Source organism: Leopardus geoffroyi, chromosome X (assembly GCF_018350155.1).
Source record: "Leopardus geoffroyi isolate Oge1 chromosome X, O.geoffroyi_Oge1_pat1.0, whole genome shotgun sequence".
NCBI lineage: Eukaryota > Metazoa > Chordata > Mammalia > Carnivora > Felidae > Leopardus > Leopardus geoffroyi.
The window spans coordinates 58,751,438-58,765,278 of record NC_059343.1 but is presented as its reverse complement, the minus strand read 5'-3'; the positions used below and the strand labels follow the sequence as shown (position 1 = coordinate 58,765,278).

General features: G+C 36.4%; 1 non-coding gene across 1 annotated transcript; it reads right to left on the bottom strand.

Moving 5' to 3' along the window:
- Positions 1-3,928: 3,928 nt before the first annotated feature.
- On the bottom strand, positions 3,929-4,092 carry LOC123595564. The gene has a single exon (XR_006711253.1). It is a non-coding gene; the product is annotated as a U1 spliceosomal RNA (small nuclear RNA).
- Positions 4,093-13,841: the final 9,749 nt, after the last annotated feature.

Here is a 13,841-nt window from a genome sequence, read left to right as displayed (position 1 = left end):
ATTCAAGTTTCAACTGTATATATCACAATCACATAAACCATATTTATATATTTATATATATATATATATATATCTCCTATTGGTTCTGTTTCTCTGACTGAACCATGACTGATACAGACCACCACCTCTCACTCCCAGGGCCTGACCATTACTATTCATCTTGAAACCATCATAAATAACCTCAACATGGCTTTTATCTATTTATGTCAGTCACTCTAAGACTCCCAAGACCCATTCCTCTCTTTGAGTGTAGTCTGACAGCTCTGTGTATCGCTTTTATGACTCCATATCCCTCCTCCCCAACTTCTGAAACCCTTTCCTACTATGCTTTGTAGAATGCATGGACAGCTATCACCAATTCCCCTATCTCTGCAACTGCGTCTCTACATATTCCCTTCATCTTCTCCCTCAACTGAAATTAAACTCCACGGTCCTTAGTGTCCCTGAAGCCCTCTTTAAATGGTGCTGTCTTCTCTCTCACACCTCTAGCACCACTAGGCCTGGAAGTGTCAAAGGTATCCTCCTTGTTTTCACTTTCAGGATATTCTCCTCCCTCCCTCCTCAAGAACAATCCCCAGCTTTGAGGGTCCTCAGATTAAATCACTCACTGTCTGTCCTCAGAGCAACCACTGACCCCTGGATGACTCACACTGCTTCCTTGAAGATTTTAGCACCCAGTTCACTGTTACTCCCTGCAACATTATTCCTGTCATAATTCTGGGTCATTGCAGTATGCACATAGATGATCTTAATGATAGTCTGGACTCTCAGTTCCTTAACCTCTTCTCCCCTAAATATCTTGCCCTCCACCCTACTTGACCCACTAACCCACTAACCCACATGGTCATACCACTGACCTTATAATTGCTACCACAAAACAAAACAAAAAACCCTATTCCTCCCTTTTCTCAACTTCAAGCATCCCACTTTTCAACTAACACTGCCTCCTTTCTAACCCATGTTATTGTTTCTCCACCCTAACAGTACTTTGGCCCCATTCATTAAACCTGCCACTCCCACTTCCCTTCATGTGTTCACTTCCCTCCCTATCCAGCTTAAATTTCATGGTCAATCATTATATTAATTCCTCTACATGTGCTCTCAATTAGTGATTTGAGATTTTCTTTTCTAATAAATATTTAATGCTATAAATTTCCTGGTGAGCACCACTTTTGCTACATCCCACAAATTTCAATATGTTTTCTTTTCATTTTTATTTAATTAAAAATATTTTTAAATTTGCCTTGAGAATTTCCTCTGACCCCTGACTTATTTAGAAGAATACTTTTCAAGCTCCAAAAATTTGGGGATTTCCCAGATATCTTCCCAATGATAATTTCTAGTTTAATTCCAATATGGTCTGATTTGCATGATTTCTATTTCAAATTTGCCAAATGTTTCTTATGGCCCCGAATCTAACTTCGTGATTGTTCTACGTGCACTTAAGGTCTGTATTATGTTGGGTGGAGTATTTCATAAGTGTCAGTGGGTTCAAGTTGGTTGATAATGTTCTTCATATTATCTATATCTTCACTGGTTTTCTGTCTACTTATTCTATCAATTATTGATAGAAGAATGTTGGAATCTTTAATTGTGGATTCGTCTATTTCTCCTTTAAGTTCTGTTTTTGCCTCATGAATTTTGAAACTCTCTTGTTAAGTACATACATATTTAGGATGGTTATATCTTCTTGAAAATTGATACCTTTATCATTATGCAACGTCCCTTTCTATCCCTGAAAATATTCATTGCTCTGAACTTGGCTTTGTCTGAAATTAACATAGCTAGGTCAACTTTAGATAATATCTGTATGGTATATCTTTCTCCCATTTTACTTTTAATTTATTTCTTTACATTTAAAGTGGGTTTCTTGTAGAGAGCATGTAGTTGGGTTGTGTTTTTTTTAATGTTTTATTTATTTTCAAGAGAGAGAGAGACAGAGTGCAAGTGGGGGAAAGGCAAAAAGAGAGGGAGACACAGAATCCGAAGCAGGCTCCAGGCTCTGAGCTGTCAGCACAGAGCCTGATGCGGGACTTGAACCCACGAACTGTGAGATCATGACCTGAGCCAAAGTCGGACTTAGCCAACTGAGTCACCCAGGTGTCCCCGGTTGTGCTTTTTAATCCAGCCCGACAATCTCTGTCTTTTAACTGGTATGTATAGATCTTTCACATTTACAGAATTATTGATATCATTTAAATAAAATCTATCATCTTGCTAGCTGATTTCAGTTTGCTATGTCTTTTCTTTGTTTTTTCCAGCCTCTACTTCTTTTTTCTCTTGGGTTAATTGACCACTTTTTGGAATTATTTTTTGTAGTAAGAGATGTATGGCATAATTAGGATTTTAACAATTTTAGGTGTACAATTCATTGGCATTATTATCCACAATATTGTGCAACCATTACCACTATCTGTTTCCAAAACTTTTTCATCACCTAAAACAAAAACCCTGTAACCATTAAGCAGTAACTCCCTATTTCCACCATGCCCAAGCCCCAGGTAACCTCTAATTTACTTTTTTGTCCATATGACTTTGCCAATTCTAGATATTTCAGATAAGTGGAATCATACAGTATTTGTCCTCTTGTCTCTGGCTTCTTTCACTTAGCAGAATGTTTTCAAGGTTCATCCATGTTGCAGCATGTATCAAAACTCCATTTCTTTTATTGGCTAAGTAATAATCCATTGCATTATGTATCACATTGTGCTTATCCATTCATCTGTTGATGGACACTGAGTTGTTTCCACCTTTTGTCTATTGTGAATAATCCTGCAATGAACATTGGTGTAAGAGTACCTGTTTGATACTATTTTTTTCGGTTCTTTGGGGTATATGCCAAGAAGTGGAATTGCTATGAAACTCTATGATTCACCTTTTAAGGAACTAACTAGACTGCTTTCCACATCTGTTACACCATTTTACATTCCCACCAACAATGTATGAGAGTCTAATTTCTTCTATCCTTGCCAACACTTATTTTCTGTTTGTTTTTTCTATGATAGCCATCCCGGTAGGTGTGAAGTGGGATCTCACTGTGATTTTTATTTGTATTTCCCTAATGACTAACAATGTTGAGCATCTTTTCATGTATTTACTGGCCATTTGTATATATCCTTTGGATAAATGTCTTTTCAAATGCTTTGCCCATTTTTAATAGGATTGTCTTTTCATTGTTAAGTTATAAAAGTTTTTTTTATATACTCTGGATAGTAAACCTTATCAGATATAAGATCTGCAAATATTTTCTCCCAACCTATAGATTTTCTTTTCACTTTTTGAAATAATGTTCTTGGGGCGCCTGGGTGGCGCAGTCGGTTAAGCGTCCGACTTCAGCCAGGTCACGATCTCGCGGTCCGTGCGTTCGAGCCCCACGTCAGGCTCTGGGCTGATGGCTCAGAGCCTGGAGCCTGTTTCCGATTCTGTGTCTCCCTCTCTCTCTGCCCCTCCCCCGTTCATGCTCTGTCTCTCTCTGTCCCAAATAAATAAACGTTGAAAAAATAAATAAACAAATAAATAAATAAATAAATAAATAAAATAATGTTCTTTGATGCTCAAGAATTTTAATTTTGGTCAAGTCCAGTTTATTTTTCCTTTTGTTGTCCAAGTTTTTGATGCCATATCTAAGAATACATTGCCAAATCTAAGACCATGAAAGTTGATTGTTATCTTTTCCTCTAAGAGTTTTACAGTTTAGCACTTACTTTAGGTCTTTGATCCATCTGGAGTTAATTTTTGTAAATGGTATGAGGTCAATCTTCATTCTTTTGCATCTAAATATCTAGTTTTCCCATTGCCATCTGTTAAAGAGTCTTCTTTCTCCCATTGAACAGTATTTACCCCCTTGTTGAAAATCAATTGATCATAGGTATTTCAGTTTACATCTGTACTCTCAATTCTATTTGTCTAGATGTCTATCTTTTTTTTTTAGGGGAAAGTGCAAACGCAGTCACCCACTACCACAAATTATGTAGTCCAGTTTCCCACATTTGGGGAAATCGCTGGGGTCAGCACATCCAGAGTACAATGGATAAGCCTCGCCCTGGGAAAACCCCTTTCGTGATATTGGTATCTCCCCTGCCAGGTAAGTATCTATATATCGATCTTTATGCCAGGATTACATTGCTTTAATTACTATAGCTTTGTAATAAACTTTGGAATGAGAAGCTGAGTCGTCCAACTTTATTTCCTTTTAAAGATTGTTTTGGTTATTTGGAGTCCTTTGCAATTCCATATGAATTTGAGGATTGGCTTTTCCATTTCTACATTTCTACAAAAGTCATTTTTTTGATAGCATTTTTTAAAATCCATTTTGATAAAGATTGCATTCAATCTGCAGATGCTTTAGATCATACTGGCATCTTAACAATATTAAGTCTGCTAATCCATGAACATGGGATGTGTTTCCATTTCTTTGGGTCATAATTTATTTTAGGAATATTTTATAGTTTTCAGTGTATAAGTATTTAACCTCCCTTGTTAAGTTGTTCCTAGATATTTTATTCTATTGCATGCTATTATAAATGGAATTGTTTTCTTAATTTCTCTTTTGGATTTTTCATTGCTGGTATAGAAACACAACTTTTGTTTGTTTGTTTGTTTGTTTTATAAATCAATTAATTTTTAAATTTACATCCAAGTTAGTTAGCATATAGTGCAACAATGATTTCAGGAGTAGATTCCTTAATGCCCCTTACCCATTTAGCCCATCTCCCCCCTCCCACAACCCCTCCAGCAACCCTCTGTTTGTTCTCTATATTTAAGAGTCTCTTCTGTTTTGTCCCCTGACCTGTTTTTATATTATTTTTGCTTCCCTTCCCTTATGTTCATCTGTTTTGTATCTTAAATTCCTCATTTGAATGAAGTCACATGATATGACTGACTGACTTTCTCTGACTGACTAATTTCGCTTAGCATAATTCCCTCTAGTTCCATCCATGTAGTTGCAAATGGCAAGATTTTATTCTTTTTGATTGCCAAGTAATACTCCATTGTGTGTGTGTGTGTGTGTGTGTGTGTGTGTGTGTGTGTGTATGTGTCTTCTTTATCCATTCACTCATCGATTAACATCTGGGCTCTTTCCATACTTTGGCTAGTGTCAATAGTGCTGCTATAAACATTGGGGTGCATGTGCCCCTTCAAAGCAGCACATCTGTATCCCCTGGATAAATACCTAGTAGTGCAATTACTGGGTCATAGGGTAGTTCTATTTTTAATATTTTGAGGAACCTCCATACTGTTTTCTAGAGTGACTACACCAGTTTGCATTCCCACCAGCAGTGCAAAAGAGATCCTCTTTCTCCACATCCTTGCCAATATCTGTTGTTGCCTGAGTTGTTAATGTTAGCCATTCTGACAGGTGTATGAGGTGGTATCTCATTGTGGTTTTGATTTGTCTTTCCCTGATGATGAGTGATGTTGAGCATTGTTTTATGTGTCAGTTGGCCATCTGGATGTCTTCTTTGGAGAAGTGTCTATTCATGTCTTTTGCCCATTTTTTCACTGGATTATTTGTTTTTTGGGTGTTGAGTTTCATAGGTTCTTTATAGATTTTGGAAACTAACCCTTTATCTGATATGTCATTTGTAAATATCTTCTCCCATTCTGTCAGTTGCCTTTTAGTTTTGCTGATTGTTTCCTTCGCTGTGCAGAAGCTATTTATTTTGATGAGGTCCCAATAGTTCATTTTTGCTTTTTTTCCCTTGCCTCTGGAGACGTGTTGAGTAAGAAGTTGCTGTGGCCAAGTTGAAAGAGGTTTTTGCCTACTTTCTCCTCTAGGATTTTGAAGTCTTCTTGTCTTATGTTTAGGTGTTTCATCCACTTTGAGTTTATTTTTGTGTATGGTGTAAGAAAGTGGACTAGGTTCATTTTTATGCATGTCATTGTCCAGGTTTTCCAGCACCATTTGCTGAAGAGACTGTCTTTATTCCATTGGATATTCTTTCCTTATTTCTCAAAGATTAGTTGGACATATGTTTTTTGGTCCATTTCTGGGTTTTCTGTTCTGTTCCATTGATCTAAGTGTCTGTTTTTGTGCCAGTACCATACTTTCTTGATGATTACAGCTTTGTAATATATCTTGCTGTCTGAGATTGGAATGTCTCCAGCTTTGGTTTTCTTTTTCAAGATTGCTTTGGCTATTTGGGGTCTTTTCTGGTTCCATAAAAATTTTAGGATTGTTTGTTCTAGCTCTGTGAAGAATGCTGGTGTTATTTCGATAGGGATTGCATCGAATATGTAGATTGCTTTGGTTAGTATTGACATTTTAACAATATTTGTTCTTCCACTCCAAGAGCATGGAATATTTTTTCATTTTTTTGTGGCTTCTTCAATTTCTTTCATAAGCTTTCTATAGTTTTCAGTGAGAAACACAACTGGTTTTTGATTGTTTATTTTATGTCTTGTATCTTTCCTGAATTTATTAGCTCTAGCAGCTTTAAATAGATTCTTTGTGATTTTCTTTATATAGCGTCATGTCATCTGGGAATAGAGAAAATTGTACTTCTTCTTTTCCAATTTGTATATTTTTTATTTATTCTTCCACCTAATTATTCTGGCTAGAATTTACAATATGAAGTTAAATAGCAGTGGTTAAAGTGGGCATTCTTATCTTGTTCTTGATCTTAGGGGGAAAGCTTCTAGTGTTTCACCATGAATATGATGTTAGCAGTGTGTTATAAGGTTTTTAATCTCTAAAAAAAAGGTTTTGTAAAGCACATTTTTTTATTCAACACCGTATCATAAACATGTTTCCAAAAAGCAAAAATATTTTTGTATGATTAATACATCCAAGAAATAAATGACAAGTTTGAGAATCTTATACAGCATTGGAAAGAATCATTAAACTCAAAGATAGAAAAATATCCAGAATGAAACTCAAAGGGACATAAATATGGAAGACACAGAAGAAATTGTAAAAGACAAAGGGATACAGTGAGAAAGTCTAACATATGTGTAATTGGATTCCCAAAAGGAGAAATGATGGGGTAGAAGCAGCGTTTATAGAAATAAATTTCTAAAATTGAGAAAAGATATCCAACATAAGTTCAAAAATCCCTAGAGTTCAAGCAATATAAATCAAAAGAAAAACAAATCTAGGCACTTTATAATGAAACTGCTAGAAATAAAAAAGATGAAAAAGAGAAATTCCTAAAAACGTACAGAGAAACAGTATGGTAGTTTTTCAAAACATTAAAAATAGAAGTACCATATGATCCAACAATTCCACTTCTGGGTATAACCCCAACACAATTGAAAGCAGGGTCTCAAAGAGATATTTATTTATTTATTTATTTATTTATTTTATACTTTATTTATTTTTTGAGAGAGAGAGAGACAGAACGTGAGGGGGGAGGGTCAGAGAGAGAGGGAGACACAGAATTTGAGCAGGCTCCAGGTTCCGAGCTGTCAGCACAAAGCCCGACGTGTGGCTCAAACCCAGGAACTATGAGATTATGACCTAGTTGAAGTCAGACACTCAACCAACTGAGCCACCCAGGTGCCACTCAAAGAGATATTTATAAAACTATGTTTGTAGCAGCATTAATCACAATTGCCAAAAGTTAGAAGCAACACAAGTATTCGTTGATGGATAAATGTATTAAAAAATACTGTATTTCCATACAATGGAATATTATTCAGCCTTAAAAAGGAAGAGAATTCTGACACATGTGACACCATGGTTAAACCTTGAGGACATTATGTTGAGTGAAATAAGCCAGTCAAAACAAGACAACTACTGCATGATTACACTCTGAGGTACTGAGAATAGCCAAATTCATAGACACAGAAAATAGAAGGTTGCTTGCCAGGGAATGAGGGGAAATGTTTAATACATACAGACATTCAGTTTTCAAAATAAAAACAGTTCTGGATATTGATTGCACAATGTGAATGTGCTTAACACTACTTAACTGTATACTTAAAAATTGTTCAGATAGTAAATTTTATGATTTGTATATTTTAACAGATGTTAAATTTTTTAGTTTAAAAAAAATCCAGAGAAAAGAGTATAACTTCAAAGCAGAAATAATTAAAGTAATATCTGAATTCTCAGAAAAAAAGTACAATCCAGAAGAGAGTGGAATAATACTGTCAAAGTGCTGAAAGACAGTAAATGCCAACCTATAATTCTATACCCAGAAAGAACACCCTTAAACAATTAAGTTGAATGTCAACATATTCAGACAGGCAAAACCTGAGAGAATTCACCATAAGTAGACCAGCACTAAAGGAAATGCTAAAGGTTTTTCTTTAGGCATAAGGAAAATGATCCTAGATAAGAGGTCAGATTCAGGAATGAAGAAAATGAAAAAGAGTAAATAAGGAGAGGAGGAGAGAAATAAAAAAGACTACTACTACTACTGTCTTAGGCAGTGTAAATATATGAATAAAGTTGAAATACATAACACTAGCATGCAAGTCAGGAGGGGTGGTACACAGAATCAAAGTGTTCTAGGTCCTGGCATGGAAATAATCAATATATGAAAAAGCTCTCAGCCTCATTAGGAACCAGAAAATGCAAATGTAAACCCCAACATGATACAGCTCTATATCCACCAGAATAGCAAAAAAAAAAAAAAAAAAAAAAAGCCGACTGACACTGCCTAGTTGGTGAGGATGTAGAAGTAGTGGAATTCTCACATGCTATTCCAGTTACATCAGAGTGTCATATGCACAAAAAGTCACAGATATGGGGAAACAAAGATATGGGCAAGAAGAGTTATAAGAGTCTCATTTACAATACTTACAAACTGGAAAAAACCAATTGCCCATCAACAGTAAAATGGGCAAATTAAATTATGGCATGTTCATACAATAGAACATTTTAGAGCTGCAGTGTCTGATATAGTAGCCACTAGCCACATGTAGCTCCTTAAATTTAAATTAATGAAAATAGAATTTAAAATTCACCAGTTCCTCAGTAACATTAGCTACATTTCAAGTGTTCAATAGCCTCACGTGGTTAGTGGCTATCAAGTTGTACCATATAGACACAGAACATTTCCATCATCACAAAAAGTATTAGCAGACAGGGGCACCTGGGTGGCTTGGTTAAGCGTCCGACTTCAGCTCAGGTCATAATCTCATGGTTGGTGAGTTTGAGTCCCACATTGGGCTCCATGCTGACTGTGTGGAGCCTGCTTGGGATTCTCTCTCTCTCCCTCTCTCTCTGCCCCTCCCCCACTTGTGCTCTCTCCCTCTCTCTCTCTCTCTCTCTCTCTCCCTCTCAAAAGATGAATAAACATTAAAAAAAATTACAAAAAGTATTAGCAGACAGCATGGCTACAGAGCAAGGGCTAGATACTTTTTTTTGTAAAGGGCCCAGTAGTAAATAATTTAGACTTCGCAGGCCATATGTAGTTTCAACTACTCCATTCTGTGATTATGGCATGAACACATCCATAGACAATATATTAATGAATGAGGGTGGCTTTAATAACACTTTATTTATGGACACTAAGACAGATATTTCACAAAATACTATTCTTCTTGTAATTTTTTCCAACCATTTAAAAATGTAAACACCATCCTTAATAGAAAGACCATACAAAAACTGACACCAGGCCATATTTAGACTGCAGGCTATAGTTTGCCTACCCCTCCAGCCACTCCTTTCTGGCCTGCCAGGTTTCTGTGGATAGGTCTGCTGCAAACCTGATCTGTCTTCCCTTGTAGGTTAGGGACTTTTTTTCCCTTACTGCTTTCATGGTTCTCTCTTTGCCTGAGTATTTTGTGAATTTGACTATGATATGCCTTGTTGATGGTCGGGTTTTGTTGAATGTAATGGGGGTCCTCTGTGCTTCCTGGATTTTGATGTCTGTGTCTTTCCCCAAGTTAGGAAAGTTTTCCTCTATGATTTGCTCACATAACCCTTCTACCTATTTCTCTCTCTTCCCCTTCTGGGACCCCTATGATTCTGATGTTATTCCTTTTTAATGAGTCACTGATTTCTCTAATTCTTAAATTGTGCTCTTTTGCCTTAATCTCCCTCTTTTTTTTCTGCTTCATTATTCTCTATAAGTTTGTCCTTTATATCGCTGATTCTCTGTTCTGCCTCATCCATCCTTGCTGCTGCTGCATCCATCTGTGATTGCAGCTCAGTTATAGCATTTTTAATTTCATTCCGGCTAGTTTTTACTTCTTTTATCTCTGCAGAAAGGGATTCTAATCTATTTTTGACTCCAGCTAGTATTCTTATTATTGTGATTCTAAATTCTGGTTCAGACATCTTGCTTGTATCTGTGTTGGTTAAATCCCTGGCTGTCGTTTCTTTGTGCTCTTTCTTTTGGGGTGAATTCCTTTTTTTTGTCATTTTGAAGGGAGAAAAGGAATTAATGAGGTAGAAAAATTTAAATTAAAAATATTAAAATTAAAAAATATTAAAATTAAAAACACACACACAAATAGAATAAATGATGCTAGATACTAGGTGTGTTTTGGTCTGGGTGTTGAAAGTGGTTTGACAGATTAGAGGAAAAAAAGGGGGGGAAAGAAAAAAAAAGGAAATCGTTTGAGAATTTGAAAAAATGAATACACTGAAGTAGACTAAAATGAGATGATGGAGATAAAATAGAATTTGAAAAAATGTACACAGAAGTAAAGAATATAGTAGAAAAAATTAAAGAAAAATATTTTTATGAAAAATTAAAAATAAAAATGAATTTTTTCTTTTTCTATATTCAATAAAAAGAAAAGAAATGAAAAAGAGAAAAAACAAAAAAAGGAAATCATTTGAAAATTTGAAAAAGTGAACACACTGTAGTAGACAAAAATAAAATGATGGAAGTGAAATAGAATTGGAAAAAACTTACATAAAAGCAAAAAATATAGTAAAAAAATTAAAGAAAAATATTTTTAATAGAAGTTCAAGGGAAAAATGAAGTTTTTCTCTTTCTGCATTCAATAAAAAGAAAAAAGAAAAAGAGAAAAAAAAGAAAAAGAAAAAAGAAAAAAAATCGTTTGAAAATTTGAAAAGGTGAATACACTGAAGTAGACTAAAATAAAATGATGGAAGTAAAATATAATTTGAAAAAATTTATACAAAAGTAAAACATATAGTAATAAAAATTAAAGAAAAATATTTTTAATAAAAATTGAAAATAAAAATGAATTTTTTCTCTTTCTGTATTCAAGAAAAAGAAGTGTAAAAGAGAAAAGAAAAAGAAAGAAAGAAAATTGAATAGACCTGCTAACAGACTGAAGTAAGACTGAAATTACTTCATTTTCCCCTAGAAGTCAGTCTATGTAGAGCTTTATAGTCCATAAAGTAAGCCAGCGGTGAGACTTGTGTTCTTGAAGAGCGAGGTTGGCCCAGTTGGGCAGGGCTCAGTGTAATGGCTCCGCTCTCCACTAGATGTCGCTGCTAGCCTACTGAGGTGGAGTGTTGTGGTGCTGGTAGGTGCATATGCACATGCGCAGGAGTGGTGAAAATAGTGCCACCCAGCTACCCCATCTGTTCTCTCAGATCAGCAATTGCGCACCCGTCCTCTGTCTTCAGCTCTCGTCCACTTCCTGCTTTTTCACTCTCTGTGACCAGGCCCCTGGCAGTACCTCTCTCCTGAGTTTTGTCTCAGATGCGGCTGTTTTCCCTGACCCCTTACTTCTGAAGGACTGTGGCTTTGACCCGTTCCACCCTTCTACGGGAGGGTCTCACAGAGCAATGGCCGAATGAGCAATGGCCAAATGCCGGCTGCACCCAGGAACGCTTGCTGGACCTTGCTGCTGCTAGTGCCCCGAGACTACGGCCAGGTGCCAGCCTGCCCCAGAAAAAGTTCGAGAGATAGTGTAGCAGCAGCGTTTCAGGGATTATGGAAGATCACAACACACATCTGGCACCAGGCTTCACCCTTAACAACCTTGTTCCAGCACCAGCAAATGTGGCCATTTTCTGAGGTCTGCTGGGACTAGGTGGCTTCAACAGTCTCTACCAAATGCTCTTCCAGCAGTGGCCCGAGATCCTCCCCAACCCCACTCTTTTCCTGGGGATTTGCCCTTCCCACCAGAGCACCGCCAGGTATTGAGCTGCAGAGTTGCAGACTGCACTCCCCTTGTTTGCAGTCTTAATGGAATTTAAACCCTCTCCTTTCTCCTTTCTCTCTTTTTAGTTTAGTCCCTGCAGCTGTTTCCAATTGTCCACTTTCTCTCCAGCAGTTTTTGGGGAGGGGTGCTTTTTCTGTATTCTCCTCCCCACCCCACCCCCGTCTCCATCCTCCCTCCACTTGCAAAAACACCTCCCTTCCTGCACCTTCTCACTCCCCAAGTTCACTTCTCCATGCCGCATACCTGCTGAATTCTGTGGTTCAGGTTGTGCTGATTGTTGTGTTAATCCTCCAGTCAGTTTTCTAGGTGTGTAGGATGGTTTAGTGTTGGTCTGGCTGTATTTCATGGACGTGAGACACACAAAAATCTTCCATGCTCTTCCGCCATCTTGGTTCCTCCTCAGAAGACTTTAACTGTGAAACAGGAAATGGGCCCTTACTAGTTACCAAAAATGCTGGTACCTTGATCTTGGACATTCCAGCCTCCAGAACTGTGAGAAATACGTTTCTGCCATTAATAAGCCACCCAGTCTATGGTATTCTGTTATAGCAGCTCAGATTGACTAAGTAGAAAAGTTCTGGAATTGAAGAACACACATCTTCAGGCTGAAAAGGTATACTGAATATACAACAAAATGCACCTCATAAAAAAAATCACCAAATCAAATATTTCCAAACTTCAGGAATACAGAAAATATATTGATATTGGTCAAATAGGAAAAAAATGATACTATGGCTGGATAAGCCAATGCACGTAAATTAAACAACTTAGAGGAATGAGACCAATATCTCAAAAACCTCAAATTACCAAAATTATCCACTATCAAATAGTAATTTGGATACTCCTATAAATAAATTGCATTCATAGTGAAATGCCTTCCAAAAAAGAAAACCACAGGCCCAGATGGTTTCACTGGTGAATTCTGCCATACATTTAAAAAATTAACATCAATTTTACAAAACCTCTTTCCAAAAGCAGAGCAGGAGAGAACAGTTTCCAACACCTTTCTTGAGGCCAGCATTAATTACCCTAAAATCAAAACCAAAGACAAAGAAAAAAGAGAAGAAAGCAAGCAAGAAACTTCAGGTGAACAGTTTCATGAACACAGACACAATAATCCTCAACAAAATATTAGCAAATTGATTCCACCAATATATACAAAGAAAAATATATCTCAAACAAGTGGTGTTTATTCCAGGAATACAAGGCTGGCTCAATGTTTGTAAAAACAACTGATTAAAGCCATTATATTAATTGCTTATAAAGGAAAAGCCACATTATCATGAAAATTCATTAAGAAAAAGCTTTTGACATCTATTCAAGATGAAAACTCAGCAAAGTATGAATAGAAAGGGAGTTCCTCAACCTAATAAAGGGCATCTACATAAAACCTACAGCTAACATACTTGATACTAAAAAAAGTGAATGGCTTCCCCTTAAGATCTGAAACAAGGCAAGGATGTCCATACTTACCATTCCTATTCCACATCATACTGAAAATCCTAGCTAGTATAATAATTCCAGAAAAATAAATAAAAGACATTCCAGTGGGAAAGGAAGAAATAAAACTGCCCATATTCATGGACAACATGATTATCCACTATAGAAAATCCCATGAAATCTAGAAAAAGATTCCTATAACTAACAAATGAGGTTAGTAGGATCACAGGCTACAACATGAATACACAAAAATCCATTGTATTTCTGTCTACAATAAATGTACAAATGGAAACCAAAAGTTTAAAAACCAATAAAATTTGCAATATTTCCAAAGCATGAAATATTTAGTAATGAACCTA